At 56.9% G+C, this 15,000-nt stretch overlaps 2 non-coding genes across 2 annotated transcripts; both read right to left on the bottom strand.

Annotated features, from left to right (window-relative positions):
* Window positions 1-274: 274 nt before the first annotated feature.
* LOC148345798 (5.8S ribosomal RNA) lies at window positions 275-428 on the bottom strand. Its single transcript, XR_015848479.1, has one exon. It is a non-coding gene; the product is annotated as a 5.8S ribosomal RNA (ribosomal RNA).
* Window positions 429-1,770: 1,342 nt separating this feature from the next.
* On the bottom strand, window positions 1,771-3,757 carry LOC148345797 (18S ribosomal RNA). The gene has a single exon (XR_015848500.1). It is a non-coding gene; the product is annotated as an 18S ribosomal RNA (ribosomal RNA).
* Window positions 3,758-15,000: the final 11,243 nt, after the last annotated feature.

The raw sequence follows: 15,000 nt of genomic DNA, 5'->3' as shown, positions 1-15,000 counted from the left end.
ACCTCCGGACGCGCGGACGCGCGACACCGACGGGCGGACGGACACGGAGCGCCGCCCGAGTCTGTATTTGAGGGTACGAAGGGACGGGGGTCCCTGCGAAACCCCAGCCGCGGAGTGGGCGGGGACACGGGTCGCGCGCCACCCGCCGGGCGGACCGGCGGAATGTCGCGGAGGGCCCGAGCCTCGCCCGCGCGGACCGGGTTCTCGCGCCACCCGCCGGACGGACCGGCGGAATGTCGCGGAGGGCCCGGCCCGCGTCCGATCGATTGGAAAGCGCCGCTCAGACAGGCGTGGCCCCGGGGTAAAACCGGGGCCGCAATGTGCGTTCAAAGTGTCGATGATCAATGTGTCCTGCAAATCACATTAGTTCTCGCAGCTAGCTGCGTTCTTCATCGACGCACGAGCCGAGTGATCCACCGCTAAGAGTCGTACGTTTGGGCCCTTTTACGTCCGCCCGGGACGATCGGAGACAAATTCACGACAGGGTTTGTACCGGAGACGAACGCGCCGCGGGTGCCGTTCGGTCGCTCCCGCGAGCGAGCCCCTAACCCGCGGCGCGGTTACCGACGGGCGCGATACGCGCGACGCCGCGACGAGCCGAGCGGGTCGGGCGCGCGGCGCTGAGGCCGGCGCCCGGCGTCTCCCGCTCGGGGCCGCGACGGCGCCCGAGACGTGCGTCGGCCCGGGTAGGTCGGGCGCTCGGCGCTGAGGCCGGCGCCCGGCGTCTCCCGCTCGGGCCTGACACGACTCGGCGACCGGACTCGCCGGGTAGGTCGGGGGCTCGGCGCTGAGGCCGGCCCCCGGCGTCTCCTACCCGGACCCCGGAAGGCCATCCGACTTGGAAGCCCCGCCGCGCCGCGAAGCGACGCTTTGGGTGTTGCTACCCGTCAGCGAGTGGGTTTGGTTTACAAGGGCGGCGCGACCGCGCTGACACCGAGGGGGGACTGGCCCCCGACCCGGCCGCGGCCTGCCCGGACTATGGATGGACAGAGGAGACCGCGGCGGACCGCGCGGAACCGAACCCCCGGTGTCCGGAGCCCCGGGAGGGACTCCGGTGTCCGGGGGCCGGCCCACGCGCGCGCTACGCGGCCCCTCGAGGGCTCCGGCCGACGGACGCGTTTGGCCGGGGAAAAAGGTAGCCGGTGGGAGCACCGTTTCGTCGCCCTGAACCTTCGTCTCGGGCGGGCGTCCCGACGCCGCCGCCATACGGCCGTTGTGATCCGTGCGGGGATCCGCTTGCTCGGCGACCCTCGCCGAGAGCAGCCCCGCGCCGCACGGACACGCGACACCGACGGGCGGACGGACGCCGGGGCGCCGGCCCGAACCGTTACCTTTAAAGGACGGGAGGTCGTCGAGGCGAGTGCCGCCCCGGAAGCGCGCGCCGGAAGCGCGAGAACCGCGCCGAGCTAGGGTCGTCGGCAGAGGGGGATTCCCCGGTTACGGGGGTCCCGCGCACGGCCGCCGCCTTTCGCCCGTCGCTGGCGGTCGCCTGTCGTCGCGCCGCGCCGCGCTACTGGGGTCGTCGGACGAGCGCGCTACCCCGCTCGCACGGAGGTAGCGCGACATCGCCCGCCGCCTTTTCTCGCGTCGCGCCGCGCCGCGTGGCGCCCGCCGAACTCGCTCCGACGCGCGGCCCGGGAGTGACCCGCGCCGCGCCCCCCGTCCCGTCCCGTCCCGGTCTACCCTCTTCCTCCGCCTGCGACGACCCGCCGCCCTCGGCGTCTGGCTCGTCGGGGGTGTACCGAGGCGGATCTGCTGCCGCTCGTACGTTAATGATCCTTCTGCAGGTTCACCTACAGAAACCTTGTTACGACTTTTACTTCCTCTAGATAGTCAAGTTCGACCGTCTTCTGGCACACCGCCGGAGCCGGGGCCGGCCCCGGCGGGGACTATCCGAGGACCTCACTAAGCCATCCGATCGGTAGTAGCGACGGGCGGTGTGTACAAAGGGCAGGGACTTAATCAACGCAGGCTAATGACCCGCGCTTACTGGGAATTCCTCGTTGGTGGGAAATAATTGCAATCCCCAGGCCCTGTCACGAGCGGGGTTCATAGGATTACCCGCGCCTGCCGGCGCGGGGATAGACGACGCGCTTATACGCTCAGTGTGGCGCGCGTGCAGCCCCGGACATCTAAGGGCATCACAGACCTGTTATTGCTCATTCTCGTGTGGCTGAGAGCCACTTGTCCCTCTAAGAAGTTTTCTGCCGCCGACCGCGCGGGGGGCCGCGGTACTATTTAGTATGTTTGAGTCTCGTTCGTTATCGGAATTAACCAGACAAATCGCTCCACCAACTACGAACGGCCATGCACCACCACCCACGGTATCGAGAAAGAGCCTTCAATCTGTCAATCCTTTCCGTGTCCGGGCCGGGTGAGGTTTCCCGTGTTGAGTCAAATTAAGCCGCATGCTCCACTCCTGGTGGTGCCCTTCCGTCAATTCCTTTAAGTTTCAGCTTTGCAACAATACTCCCCCCGGAACCCAGACACTTGGTCGGTTTCCCGGGTGCTGCTCGGCGGGTCATGGGAATAACGCCGCCGGATCGCGAGTCGGCATCGTTTATGGTCGGAACTAGGACGGTATCTGATCGTCTTCGAACCTCCGACTTTCGTTCTTGATTAATGAAAACATTCTTGGCAAATGCTTTCGCTCTCGTCCGTCTTGCGCCGGTCCAAGAATTTCACCTCTAGCGGCGCAGTACGAATGCCCCCGGCCGTCCCTCTTAATCATGGCCCCAGTTCATGACAACCCACAAAATAGAACCGGAGTCCTATTCCATTATTCCCAGCTGCGATATGCAGGGGCGGCCGTGTGGCCTGCTTTGAACACTCTAATTTCCTCAAAGTAAACGCTTCGGGCCCCGCGAGTGACACCCAGCGAAGGGCATCACGGGGGCTTTTGCCGAGAGGCAGGGGCTGGGACAGACGGATGCACGCCTCGCGGCGGACCGTCAGCTCGCGTCCCGGGGTCCAACTAGGAGCTTTTTAACTGCAGCAACTTTAAAATACGCTATTGGAGCTGGAATTACCGCGGCTGCTGGCACCAGACTTGCCCTCCAATGGATGCTGGCCGATGGGTTTGTGTTCGGCTCATTCCAATTACGGAGACTCGAACGAGTCCCGTATTGTTATTTTTCGTCACTACCTCCCCGTGTCGGGAGTGGGTAATTTGCGCGCCTGCTGCCTTCCTTGGATGTGGTAGCCGTTTCTCATGCTCCCTCTCCGGAATCGAACCCTGATTCCCCGTTACCCGTGGTCACCATGGTAGGCGCAGAGTCTACCATCGAAAGTTGATAGGGCAGACATTCGAATGAGTCGTCGCCGCCTCGGGTGGGCGAGCGATCGGCACGAGGTTATCCTGAGTCAACACAAAGGGGGGGCCGGGCCGGCGGAACGAGGACCGGCGCGCGCGGAGCCGCCCGCGCCGCTTACGCCCCCGCCCGGAGAGGCGGAGGCCGGACGCGGGGGACGCGCGCGACGGCTGAGCCCCCGCCCGCCGGACACCGCGTGGGTTTTTGTGTCTGATAAATGCACGCGTCCCCGGGGCGAGGCCGGAGCCCCGCCCGCGAGTCGGCGCTCGTTTGCATGTATTAGCTCTGGATTTGCCACAGTTATCCAAGTAACGGTGGAGCGATCAAAGGAACCATAACTGATTTAATGAGCCGTTCGCAGTTTCACTGTACTGGCCATTCGTACTTAGACATGCATGGCTTAATCTTGAAAACAAGCATATGCTACTGGCAGGATCAACCAGAGTGCGTCTGCCGCCGGGGGGGCGCTGCTGGTGGCGGTGCGGCCCTGGTCCGGGACGAGGCTGTGGCTACAGCCGGGCCCGGGGGGCCGCGCGACACTCGTATACGTTCGGACGGGCTGACGAGCGGGTGTCGTGAAACGATGTTTCGCGCGGAGCCCTAGCACGCGTGGCGTCGGGCTCCGCGACGGTCGGACGTCTGGGTGTGGCTCGAGACGGAAGCTCGACCTCGGTTCGTCTTGGTTCTGCCGCCAAAAGGTTCACGCCGAGGCATGGTTTCGCAAGAGGGCCCCGCGAGTGCCAGCCGTGGATCCCGCCTCACTCGTAACTCGTATCGGATTCGTCCGGCCTCACTTTCGTTCGCACATCGGACAGTTATACGTGTGCTTTAGTAGCTTCCGTTCCCTCTTAGTGAGGCCGTCCGTACGTACCGCCCCAGCTCTTTCTGAGGCGGGTATCCACTCGGCTCGGGGGGGCCCAACGTTTGCCTAGTATCCTCGGCGCTGGAGCTTGACCCGCAAAGCCGGAGGAGCCGCACGCCCGAACACCGGCTTGCGCCGGCCGACGTGGGCCCTCCGAGGCGGGTCTCGTGTGCCAATCGCTCAGTTGGGGAACCGGCAGGCCCGTGGGCCGACGCCGGCTCACCCGGGGGTGAAGGGTGCTTCGATGGAGGCCCCCTGTCAGCCTCCGCGGAAGTCCGGCTTCAATACTTTAAAGTTTGAAAAACTTAGACATTTTTCGAGAACCGGAGCTTAGAGGGGTACATGCAAAAGCCAGGGCCGCGGGAAGCGCCCTAAATACTTCAATACTTTAAAATTTGAAAAACTTAGAAATTTTTCGAGAACCGGCATCTTCCCTCGGTAATTGCGAGATGCGAGGCCGCCCCTAGCCTCTGCTCTGTCGGACTCAATGGTCACGGGTGGCCGCTGATTAGCCCTGGTGCTCACCTCTCAAAATTGCGAGTCCCTAATATAATTCTGGCTGTCGGCTGGAGAAGGGGGTATAAAATCGGCACTTGAGGGAACGCCGGGCCCTCAAGTTCGGGGCCCTCTAGCGGATTTTTGAGGTACTGCACTCCCATTGGAAATGCATGGGCGCTCCGTCCACTACCATGTAATTCCCTCACAATATCTGCCCCTGCGTGGCCGCGGGATGCTACTGCAGCCCCGTTGGTAATGAATGGGCCTTTCGGAGGCCATAAATACAGCGCCGCTGCATGGATTTTGGCGGTACTGCTGCTGTCGCTGAAAATACATGGACCCGTCTGAATGAATGGGCCTTTCGGAGGCCATAAACTCAGCGCCTCTGCATGGATTTTGGCGGTACTGCGGCTGTCGCTGAAAATACATGGACCCGTCTGAATGAATGGGCCTTTCGGAGGCCATAAATCCAGCGCCGCTGCATGGATTTTGGCGGTACTGCGGCTGTCGCTGAAAATACATGGACCCGTCTGAATGAATGGACAAAATATAAATCAGACACTACAGAACACAAGCATAATCCAAGATTACAAAATCATCTCAGCCTTTAAAAGAAACACAAAAACCTGAAAGACTACTTAGTAAAAAGTAAATTACCAGAAATCAACATAACACAAACGCAGGGCCCCACATTCTACAAACAAGCCACCACAGTTAGGAACACCGTCACCAACACAAACTACCTAATTAAACAAACAATCACACCTGCTACGGAAAACTGAAAATACATGGACCCGTCTGAATGTATGGGCCTTTCAGAGGCCATAAACTCAGCCAGCGCCGGGCCAGTGTTTGGGGTATTGTGCCCGCCACTAGTGGCTGAATACATAATAATAATAATAATAATAATAATTCCCTTGTATTGTCATTCTGTGTAACAATGTACACAGAACGAAATGTCGATTGCACTGGGCTAGTGTTGAGGGAACGTCGGGCCCTCAAGTTCGGTGGCTTGGAGCGGATTTTTTGAGGTACTGCACTCCCATTGGAAATGCATGGGCGCTCCGTCCACTACATGTAATTCCCTCACAATATCTGCCCCTGCGTGGCCGCGGGATGCTACTGCAGCCCCGTTGGTAATGAATGGGCCTTTCGGAGGCCATAAATACAGCGCCGCTGCATGGATTTTGGGCGGTACTGCTGCTGTCGCTGAAAATACATGGGACCCGTCTGAATGAATGGGCCTTTCGGAGGCCATAAACTCAGCGCCTCTGCATGGATTTTGGCGGTACTGCGGCTGTCGCTGAAAATACATGGACCCGTCTGAATGAATGGGCCTTTCGGAGGCATAAATTCAGCGCCGCTGCATGGATTTTGGCGGGTACTGCGGCTGTCGCTGAAAATACATGGACCCGTCTGAATGAATGGACAAAATATAAATCAGACACTACAGAACACAAGCATAATCCAAGATTACAAAATCATCTCAGCCTTTAAAAGAAACAAAAACCTGAAAGACTACTTAGTAAAAAGTAAATTACCAGAAATCAACATAACACAAACGCAGGGCCCCACATTCTACAAACAAGCCACCACAGTTAGGAACACCGTCACCAACACAAACTACCTAATTAAACAAACAATCACACCTGCTACGGAAAACTGAAAATACATGGACCCCGTCTGAATGTATGGGCCTTTCGGAGGCCATAAACTCAGCCAGCGCCGGGCCAGTGTTTGGGGTATTGTGCCCGCCACTAGTGGCTGAATACATAATAATAATAATAATAATAATAATAATTCCCTTGTATTGTCATTCTGTGTAACAATGTACACAGAACGAAATGTCGATTGCACTGGGCTAGTGTTGAGGGAACGTCGGGCCCTCAAGTTCGGTGGCTTGGAGCGGATTTTTGAGGGTACTGCACTCCCATTGGAAATGCATGGGGCGCTCCGTCCACTACCATGTAATTCCCTCACAATATCTGCCCCTGCGTGGCCGCGGGATGCTACTGCAGCCCCGTTGGTAATGAATGGGCCTTTCGGAGGCCATAAATACAGCGCCGCTGCATGGATTTTGGCGGTACTGCTGCTGTCGCTGAAAATACATGGACCCGTCTGAATGAATGGGCCTTTCGGAGGCCATAAACTCAGCGCCTCTGCATGGATTTTGGCGGGTACTGCGGCTGTCGCTGAAAATACATGGACCCGTCTGAATGAATGGGCCTTTCGGAGGCCATAAATCCAGCGCCGCTGCATGGATTTTGGCGGTACTGCGGCTGTCGCTGAAAATACATGGACCCGTCTGAATGAATGGACAAAATATAAATCAGACACTACAGAACACAAGCATAATCCAAGATTACAAAATCATCTCAGCCTTTAAAAGAAACAAAAACCTGAAAGACTACTTAGTAAAAAGTAAATTACCAGAAATCAACATAACACAAACGCAGGGGCCCCACATTCTACAAACCAAGCCACCACAGTTAGGAACACCGTCACCAACACAAACTACCTAATTAAACAAACAATCACACCTGCTACGGAAAACTGAAAATACATGGACCCGTCTGAATGTATGGGCCTTTCAGAGGCCATAAACTCAGCCAGCGCCGGGCCAGTGTTTGGGGTATTGTGCCCGCCACTAGTGGCTGAATACATAATAATAATAATAATAATAATAATTCCCTTGTATTGTCATTCTGTGTAACAATGTACACAGAACGAAATGTCGATTGCACTGGGCTAGTGTTGAGGGAACGTCGGGCCCTCAAGTTCGGTGGCTTGGAGCGGATTTTTGAGGTACTGCACTCCCATTGGAAATGCATGGGCGCTCCGTCCACTACCATGTAATTCCCTCACAATATCTGCCCCTGCGTGGCCGCGGGATGCTACTGCAGCCCCGTTGGTAATGAATGGGCCTTTCGGAGGCCATAAATACAGCGCCGCTGCATGGATTTTGGCGAGGTACTGCTGCTGTCGCTGAAAATACATGGACCCGTCTGAATGAATGGGCCTTTCGGAGGCCATAAACTCAGCGCCTCTGCATGGATTTTGGCGGTACTGCGGCTGTCGCTGAAAATACATGGACCCGTCTGAATGAATGGGCCTTTCGGAGGCCATAAATTCAGCGCCGCTGCATGGATTTTGGCGGTACTGCGGCTGTCGCTGAAAATACATGGACCCGTCTGAATGAATGGACAAAATATAAATCAGACACTACAGAACACAAGCATAATCCAAGATTACAAAATCATCTCAGCCTTTAAAAGAAACAAAAACCTGAAAGACTACTTAGTAAAAAGTAAATTACCAGAAATCAACATAACACAAACGCAGGGCCCCACATTCTACAAACAAGCCACCACAGTTAGGAACACCGTCACCAACACAAACTACCTAATTAAACAAACAATCACACCTGCTACGGAAAACTGAAAATACATGGACCCGTCTGAATGTATGGGCCTTTCGGAGGCCATAAACTCAGCCAGCGCCGGGCCAGTGTTTGGGGTATTGTGCCCGCCACTAGTGGCTGAATACATAATAATAATAATAATAATAATAATAATTCCCTTGTATTGTCATTCTGTGTAACAATGTACACAGAACGAAATGTCGATTGCACTGGGCTAGTGTTGAGGGAACGTCGGGCCCTCAAGTTCGGTGGCTTGGAGCGGATTTTTGAGGTACTGCACTCCCATTGGAAATGCATGGGCGCTCCGTCCACTACCATGTAATTCCCTCACAATATCTGCCCCTGCGTGGCCGCGGGATGCTACTGCAGCCCCGTTGGTAATGAATGGGCCTTTCGGAGGCCATAAATACAGCGCCGCTGCATGGATTTTGGCGGTACTGCTGCTGTCGCTGAAAATACATGGACCCGTCTGAATGAATGGGCCTTTCGGAGGCCATAAACTCAGCGCCTCTGCATGGATTTTTGGCGGTACTGCGGCTGTCGCTGAAAATACATGGACCCGTCTGAATGAATGGGCCTTTCGGAGGCCATAAATCCAGCGCCGCTGCATGGATTTTGGCGGTACTGCGGGCTGTCGTTGAAAATACATGGACCCGTCTGAATGAATGGGCCTTTCGGATTCCATAAACCCAGCGCCGCTGCATGGATTTTGGCGGGTACTGCGGCTGTCGCTGAAAATACATGGACCCGTCTGAATGAATGGGCCTTTCGGAGGCCATAAACTCAGCGCCGCTGCATGGATTTTGGCGGTACTGCGGCTGTCGCTGAAAATACATGGACCGTCTGAATGAATGGACAAAATATAAATCAGACACTACAGAACACAAGCATAATCCAAGATTACAAAATCATCTCAGCCTTTAAAAGAAACAAAAACCTGAAAGACTACTTAGTAAAAAGTAAATTACCAGAAATCAACATAACACAAACGCAGGGCCCCACATTCTACAAACAAGCCACCACAGTTAGGAACACCGTCACCAACACAAACTACCTAATTAAACAAACAATCACACCTGCTACGGAAAACTGAAAATACATGGACCCGTCTGAATGTATGGGCCTTTCGGGAGGCCATAAACTCAGCCAGCGCCGGGCCAGTGTTTGGGGTATTGTGCCCGCCACTAGTGGCTGAATACATAATAATAATAATAATAATAATAATAATTCCCTTGTATTGTCATTCTGTGTAACAATGTACACAGAACGAAATGTCGATTGCACTGGGCTAGTGTTGAGGGAACGTCGGGCCCTCAAGTTCGGTGGCTTGGAGCGGATTTTTGAGGTACTGCACTCCCATTGGAAATGCATGGGCGCTCCGTCCACTACCATGTAATTCCCTCACAATATCTGCCCCTGCGTGGCCGCGGGATGCTACTGCAGCCCCGTTGGTAATGAATGGGCCTTTCGGAGGCCATAAATACAGCGCCGCTGCATGGATTTTGGCGGTACTGCTGCTGTCGCTGAAAATACATGGACCCGTCTGAATGAATGGGCCTTTCGGAGGCCATAAACTCAGCGCCTCTGCATGGATTTTGGCGGGTACTGCGGCTGTCGCTGAAAATACATGGACCCGTCTGAATGAATGGGCCTTTCGGAGGCCATAAATCCAGCGCCGCTGCATGGATTTTGGCGGTACTGCGGCTGTCGCTGAAAATACATGGACCCGTCTGAATGTATGGGCCTTTCGGAGGCCATATACTCAGCTGAAGGTTGAGAACTTGGCTAGTGTTTGGGGACTTGTGCCCGCCACTAGTGGCTGAAATCCGGGCCGGTGTTTGGGGAATTGTGCGCGTATTATCGGGCCGGTGTTTGGGGATATGCGCGCGTATTATCGGACCGGTGTTTGGGGAATTGTGCCCGCCACTAGTGGCTGAATCCCGGGCTAGTGTTGGGGGGACTTGTGCCCGCCAATAGTGGCTGAAATCCGCGCCGGTGTTTGGGGAATTGTGCGCGTATTATCGGGCCGGTGTTTGGGGATATGCGCGCGTATTATCGGACCGGTGTTTGGGGATTTGTGCCCGCCACTAGTGGCTGAGAACTTGGCTAGTGTTTGGGGACTTGTGCCCGCCACTAGTGGCTGAAATCCGGGCCGGTGTTTGGGGAATTGTGCGCGTATTATCGGGCCGGTGTTTGGGGATATGCGCGCGTATTATCGGACCGTGTTTGGGGAATCGTGCCCGCCACTAGTGGCTGAATCCCGGGCTAGTGTTGGGGGACTTGTGCCCGCCAATAGTGGCTGAGAACTTGGCTAGTGTTGGGGGACTTGTGCCCGCCACTAGTGGCTGAAATCCGCGCCGGTGTTTGGGGAATTGTGCGCGTATTATCGGGCCGGTGTTTGGGGAATCGTGCCCGCCACTAGTGGCTGAATCCCGGGCTAGTGTTGGGGGACTTGTGCCCGCCAATAGTGGCTGAAATCCGCGCCGGTGTTTGGGGAATTGTGCGCGTATTATCGGGCCGGTGTTTGGGGATATGCGCGCGTATTATCGGACCGGTGTTTGGGGAATCGTGCCGCCACTAGTGGCTGAATCCCGGGCTAGTGTTGGGGGACTTGTGCCCGCCAATAGTGGCTGAAATCCGCGCCGGTGTTTGGGGAATTGTGCGCGTATTATCGGGCCCGGTGTTTGGGGGATATGCGCGCGTATTATCGGACCGGTGTTTGGGGAATTGTGCCCGCCACTAGTGGCTGAGAAACTGGGCTAGTGTTGGGGGACTTGTGCCCGCCACTAGTGGCTGAAATCCGGGCCGGTGTTTGGGGAATTGTGCGCGTATTATCGGGCCGGTGTTTGGGGATATGCGCGCGTATTATCGGGCCGGTGTTTGGGGATATGCGCGCGTATTATCGGACCGGTGTTTGGGGAATCGTGCCCGCCACTAGTGGCTGAATCCCGGGCTAGTGTTGGGGGACTTGTGCCCGCCAATAGTGGCTGAAATCCGCGCCGGTGTTTGGGGAATTGTGCGCGTATTATCGGGCCGGTGTTTGGGGATATGCGCGCGTATTATCGGACCGGTGTTTGGGGAATCGTGCCCGCCACTAGTGGCTGAATCCCGGGCTAGTGTTGGGGGACTTGTGCCCGCCAATAGTGGCTGAAATCCGCGCCGGTGTTTGGGGGAATTGTGCGCGTATTATCGGGCCGGTGTTTGGGGATATGCGCGCGTATTATCGGACCGGTGTTTGGGGAATTGTGCCCGCCACTAGTGGCTGAATCCCGGGCTAGTGTTGGGGGACTTGTGCCCGCCACTAGTGGGCTGAAATCCGCGCCGGTGTTTGGGGAATTGTGCGCGTATTATCGGGCCGGTGTTTGGGGATATGCGCGCGTATTATCGGACCGGTGTTTGGGGAATCGTGCCCGCCACTAGTGGCTGAATCCCGGGCTAGTGTTGGGGGACTTGTGCCCGCCAATAGTGGCTGAAATCCGCGCCGGTGTTTGGGGAATTGTGCGCGTATTATCGGGCCCGGTGTTTGGGGGATATGCGCGCGTATTATCGGACCGGTGTTTGGGGAATTGTGCCCGCCACTAGTGGCTGAGAACTGGGCTAGTGTTGGGGGACTTGTGCCCGCCACTAGTGGCTGAAATCCGGGCCGGTGTTTGGGGAATTGTGCGCGTATTATCGGGCCGGTGTTTGGGGATATGCGCGCGTATTATCGGGCCGGTGTTTGGGGATATGCGCGCGTATTATCGGACCGGTGTTTGGGGAATCGTGCCCGCCACTAGTGGCTGAATCCCGGGCTAGTGTTGGGGGGACTTGTGCCCGCCAATAGTGGCTGAAATCCGCGCCGGTGTTTGGGGAATTGTGCGCGTATTATCGGGCCGGTGTTTGGGGATATGCGCGCGTATTATCGGGACCGGTGTTTGGGGAATCGTGCCCGCCACTAGTGGCTGAATCCCGGGCTAGTGTTGGGGGACTTGTGCCCGCCAATAGTGGCTGAAATCCGCGCCGGTGTTTGGGGAATTGTGCGCGTATTATCGGGCCGGTGTTTGGGGATATGCGCGCGTATTATCGGACCGGTGTTTGGGGAATTGTGCCCGCCACTAGTGGCTGAGAACTTGGCTAGTGTTTGGGGACTTGTGCCCGCCACTAGTGGCTGAAATCCGGGCCGGTGTTTGGGGAATTGTGCGCGTATTATCGGGCCGGTGTTTGGGGATATGCGCGCGTATTATCGGACCGGTGTTTGGGGAATCGTGCCCGCCACTAGTGGCTGAATCCCGGGCTAGTGTTGGGGGACTTGTGCCCGCCAATAGTGGCTGAGAACTTGGCTAGTGTTGGGGGACTTGTGCCCGCCACTAGTGGCTGAAATCCGCGCCGGTGTTTGGGGAATTGTGCGCGTATTATCGGGCCGGTGTTTGGGGAATCGTGCCCGCCACTAGTGGCTGAATCCCGGGCTAGTGTTGGGGGACTTGTGCCCGCCAATAGTGGCTGAAATCCGCGCCGGTGTTTGGGGAATTGTGCGCGTATTATCGGGCCGGTGTTTGGGGATATGCGCGCGTATTATCGGACCGGTGTTTGGGGAATCGTGCCCGCCACTAGTGGCTGAATCCCGGGCTAGTGTTGGGGGACTTGTGCCCGCCAATAGTGGCTGAAATCCGCGCCGGTGTTTGGGGAATTGTGCGCGTATTATCGGGCCGGTGTTTGGGGATATGCGCGTATTATCGGGCCGGTGTTTGGGGATATGCGCGCGTATTATCGGACCGGTGTTTGGGGAATCGTGCCCGCCACTAGTGGCTGAATCCCGGGCTAGTGTTGGGGGACTTGTGCCCGCCAATAGTGGCTGAAATCCGCGCCGGTGTTTGGGGAATTGTGCGCGTATTATCGGGCCGGTGTTTGGGGATATGCGCGCGTATTATCGGACCGGTGTTTGGGGAATCGTGCCCGCCACTAGTGGCTGAATCCCGGGCTAGTGTTGGGGGACTTGTGCCCGCCAATAGTGGCTGAAATCCGCGCCGGTGTTTGGGGAATTGTGCGCGTATTATCGGGCCGGTGTTTGGGGATATGCGCGCGTATTATCGGACCGGTGTTTGGGGAATTGTGCCCGCCACTAGTGGCTGAGAACTGGGCTAGTGTTGGGGGACTTGTGCCCTCCAATAGTGGCTGAAATCCGGGCTAGTGTTGAGGGACTTGTGCCCGCCAATAGTGGCTGAAATCCGCGCCGGTGTTTGGGGAATTGTGCGCGTATTATCGGGCCGGTGTTTGGGGATATGCGCGCGTATTATCGGACCGGTGTTTGGGGAATCGTGCCCGCCACTAGTGGCTGAGAACTTGGCTAGTGTTTGGGGACTTGTGCCCGCCACTAGTGGCTGAAATCCGCGCCGGTGTTTGGGGAATTGTGCGCGTATTATCGGGCCGGTGTTTGGGGATATGCGCGCGTATTATCGGACCGGTGTTTGGGGAATTGTGCCCGCCACTAGTGGCTGAGAACTTGGCTAGTGTTTGGGGACTTGTGCCCGCCACTAGTGGCTGAAATCCGGGCCGGTGTTTGGGGAATTGTGCGCGTTTTATCGGGCCGGTGTTTGGGGATATGCGCGCGTATTATCGGACCGGTGTTTGGGGAATCGTGCCCGCCACTAGTGGCTGAATCCCGGGCTAGTGTTGGGGGACTTGTGCCCGCCAATAGTGGCTGAATCCCGGGCTAGTGTTGGGGGACTTGTGCCCGCCAATAGTGGCTGAAATCCGCGCCGGTGTTTGGGGAATTGTGCGCGTATTATCGGGCCGGTGTTTGGGGATATGCGCGCGTATTATCGGACCGGTGTTTGGGGAATTGTGCCCGCCACTAGTGGCTGAGAACTTGGCTAGTGTTTGGGGACTTGTGCCCGCCACTAGTGGCTGAAATCCGGGCCGGTGTTTGGGGAATTGTGCGCGTATTATCGGGCCGGTGTTTGGGGATATGCGCGCGTATTATCGGACCGGTGTTTGGGGAATCGTGCCCGCCACTAGTGGCTGAATCCCGGGCTAGTGTTGGGGGACTTGTGCCCGCCAATAGTGGCTGAAATCCGCGCCGGTGTTTGGGGAATTGTGCGCGTATTATCGGGCCGGTGTTTGGGGATATGCGCGCGTATTATCGGACCGGTGTTTGGGGAATCGTGCCCGCCACTAGTGGCTGAGAACTTGGCTAGTGTTTGGGGACTTGTGCCCGCCACTAGTGGCTGAAATCCGCGCCGGTGTTTGGGGAATTGTGCGCGTATTATCGGGCCGGTGTTTGGGGATATGCGCGCGTATTATCGGACCGGTGTTTGGGGAATTGTGCCCGCCACTAGTGGCTGAGAACTTGGCTAGTGTTTGGGGACTTGTGCCCGCCACTAGTGGCTGAAATCCGGGCCGGTGTTTGGGGAATTGTGCGCGTATTATCGGGCCGGTGTTTGGGGATATGCGCGCGTATTATCGGGCCGGTGTTTGGGGATATGCGCGCGTATTATCGGACCGGTGTTTGGGGACTTGTGCCCGCCACTAGTGGCTGAATCCCGGGCTAGTGTTGGGGGACTTGTGCCCGCCAATAGTGGCTGAAATCTGCGCCGGTGTTTGGGGAATTGTGCGCGTATTATCGGGCCGGTGTTTGGGGATATGCGCGCGTATTATCGGACCGGTGTTTGGGGAATTGTGCCCGCCACTAGTGGCTGAGAACTTGGCTAGTGTTTGGGGACTTGTGCCCGCCACTAGTGGCTGAAATCCGGGCCGGTGTTTGGGGAATTGCGCGCGTATTATCGGGCCGGTGTTTGGGGATATGCGCGCGTATTATCGGACCGGTGTTTGGGGAATTGTGCCCGCCACTAGTGGCTGAGAACTTGGCTAGTGTTTGGGGACTTGTGCCCGCCACTAGTGGCTGAAATCCGGGCCGGTGTTTGGGGAATTGT

The sequence above is a fragment of the Urocampus carinirostris genome, unplaced genomic scaffold, assembly GCF_059441175.1.
Source record: "Urocampus carinirostris isolate Australia breed hairy pipefish unplaced genomic scaffold, RoL_Ucar_1.0 HiC_scaffold_25, whole genome shotgun sequence".
In the NCBI taxonomy this organism is placed as follows: domain Eukaryota; kingdom Metazoa; phylum Chordata; class Actinopteri; order Syngnathiformes; family Syngnathidae; genus Urocampus; species Urocampus carinirostris.
This window is presented reverse-complemented; position numbering and strand designations above follow the sequence as displayed.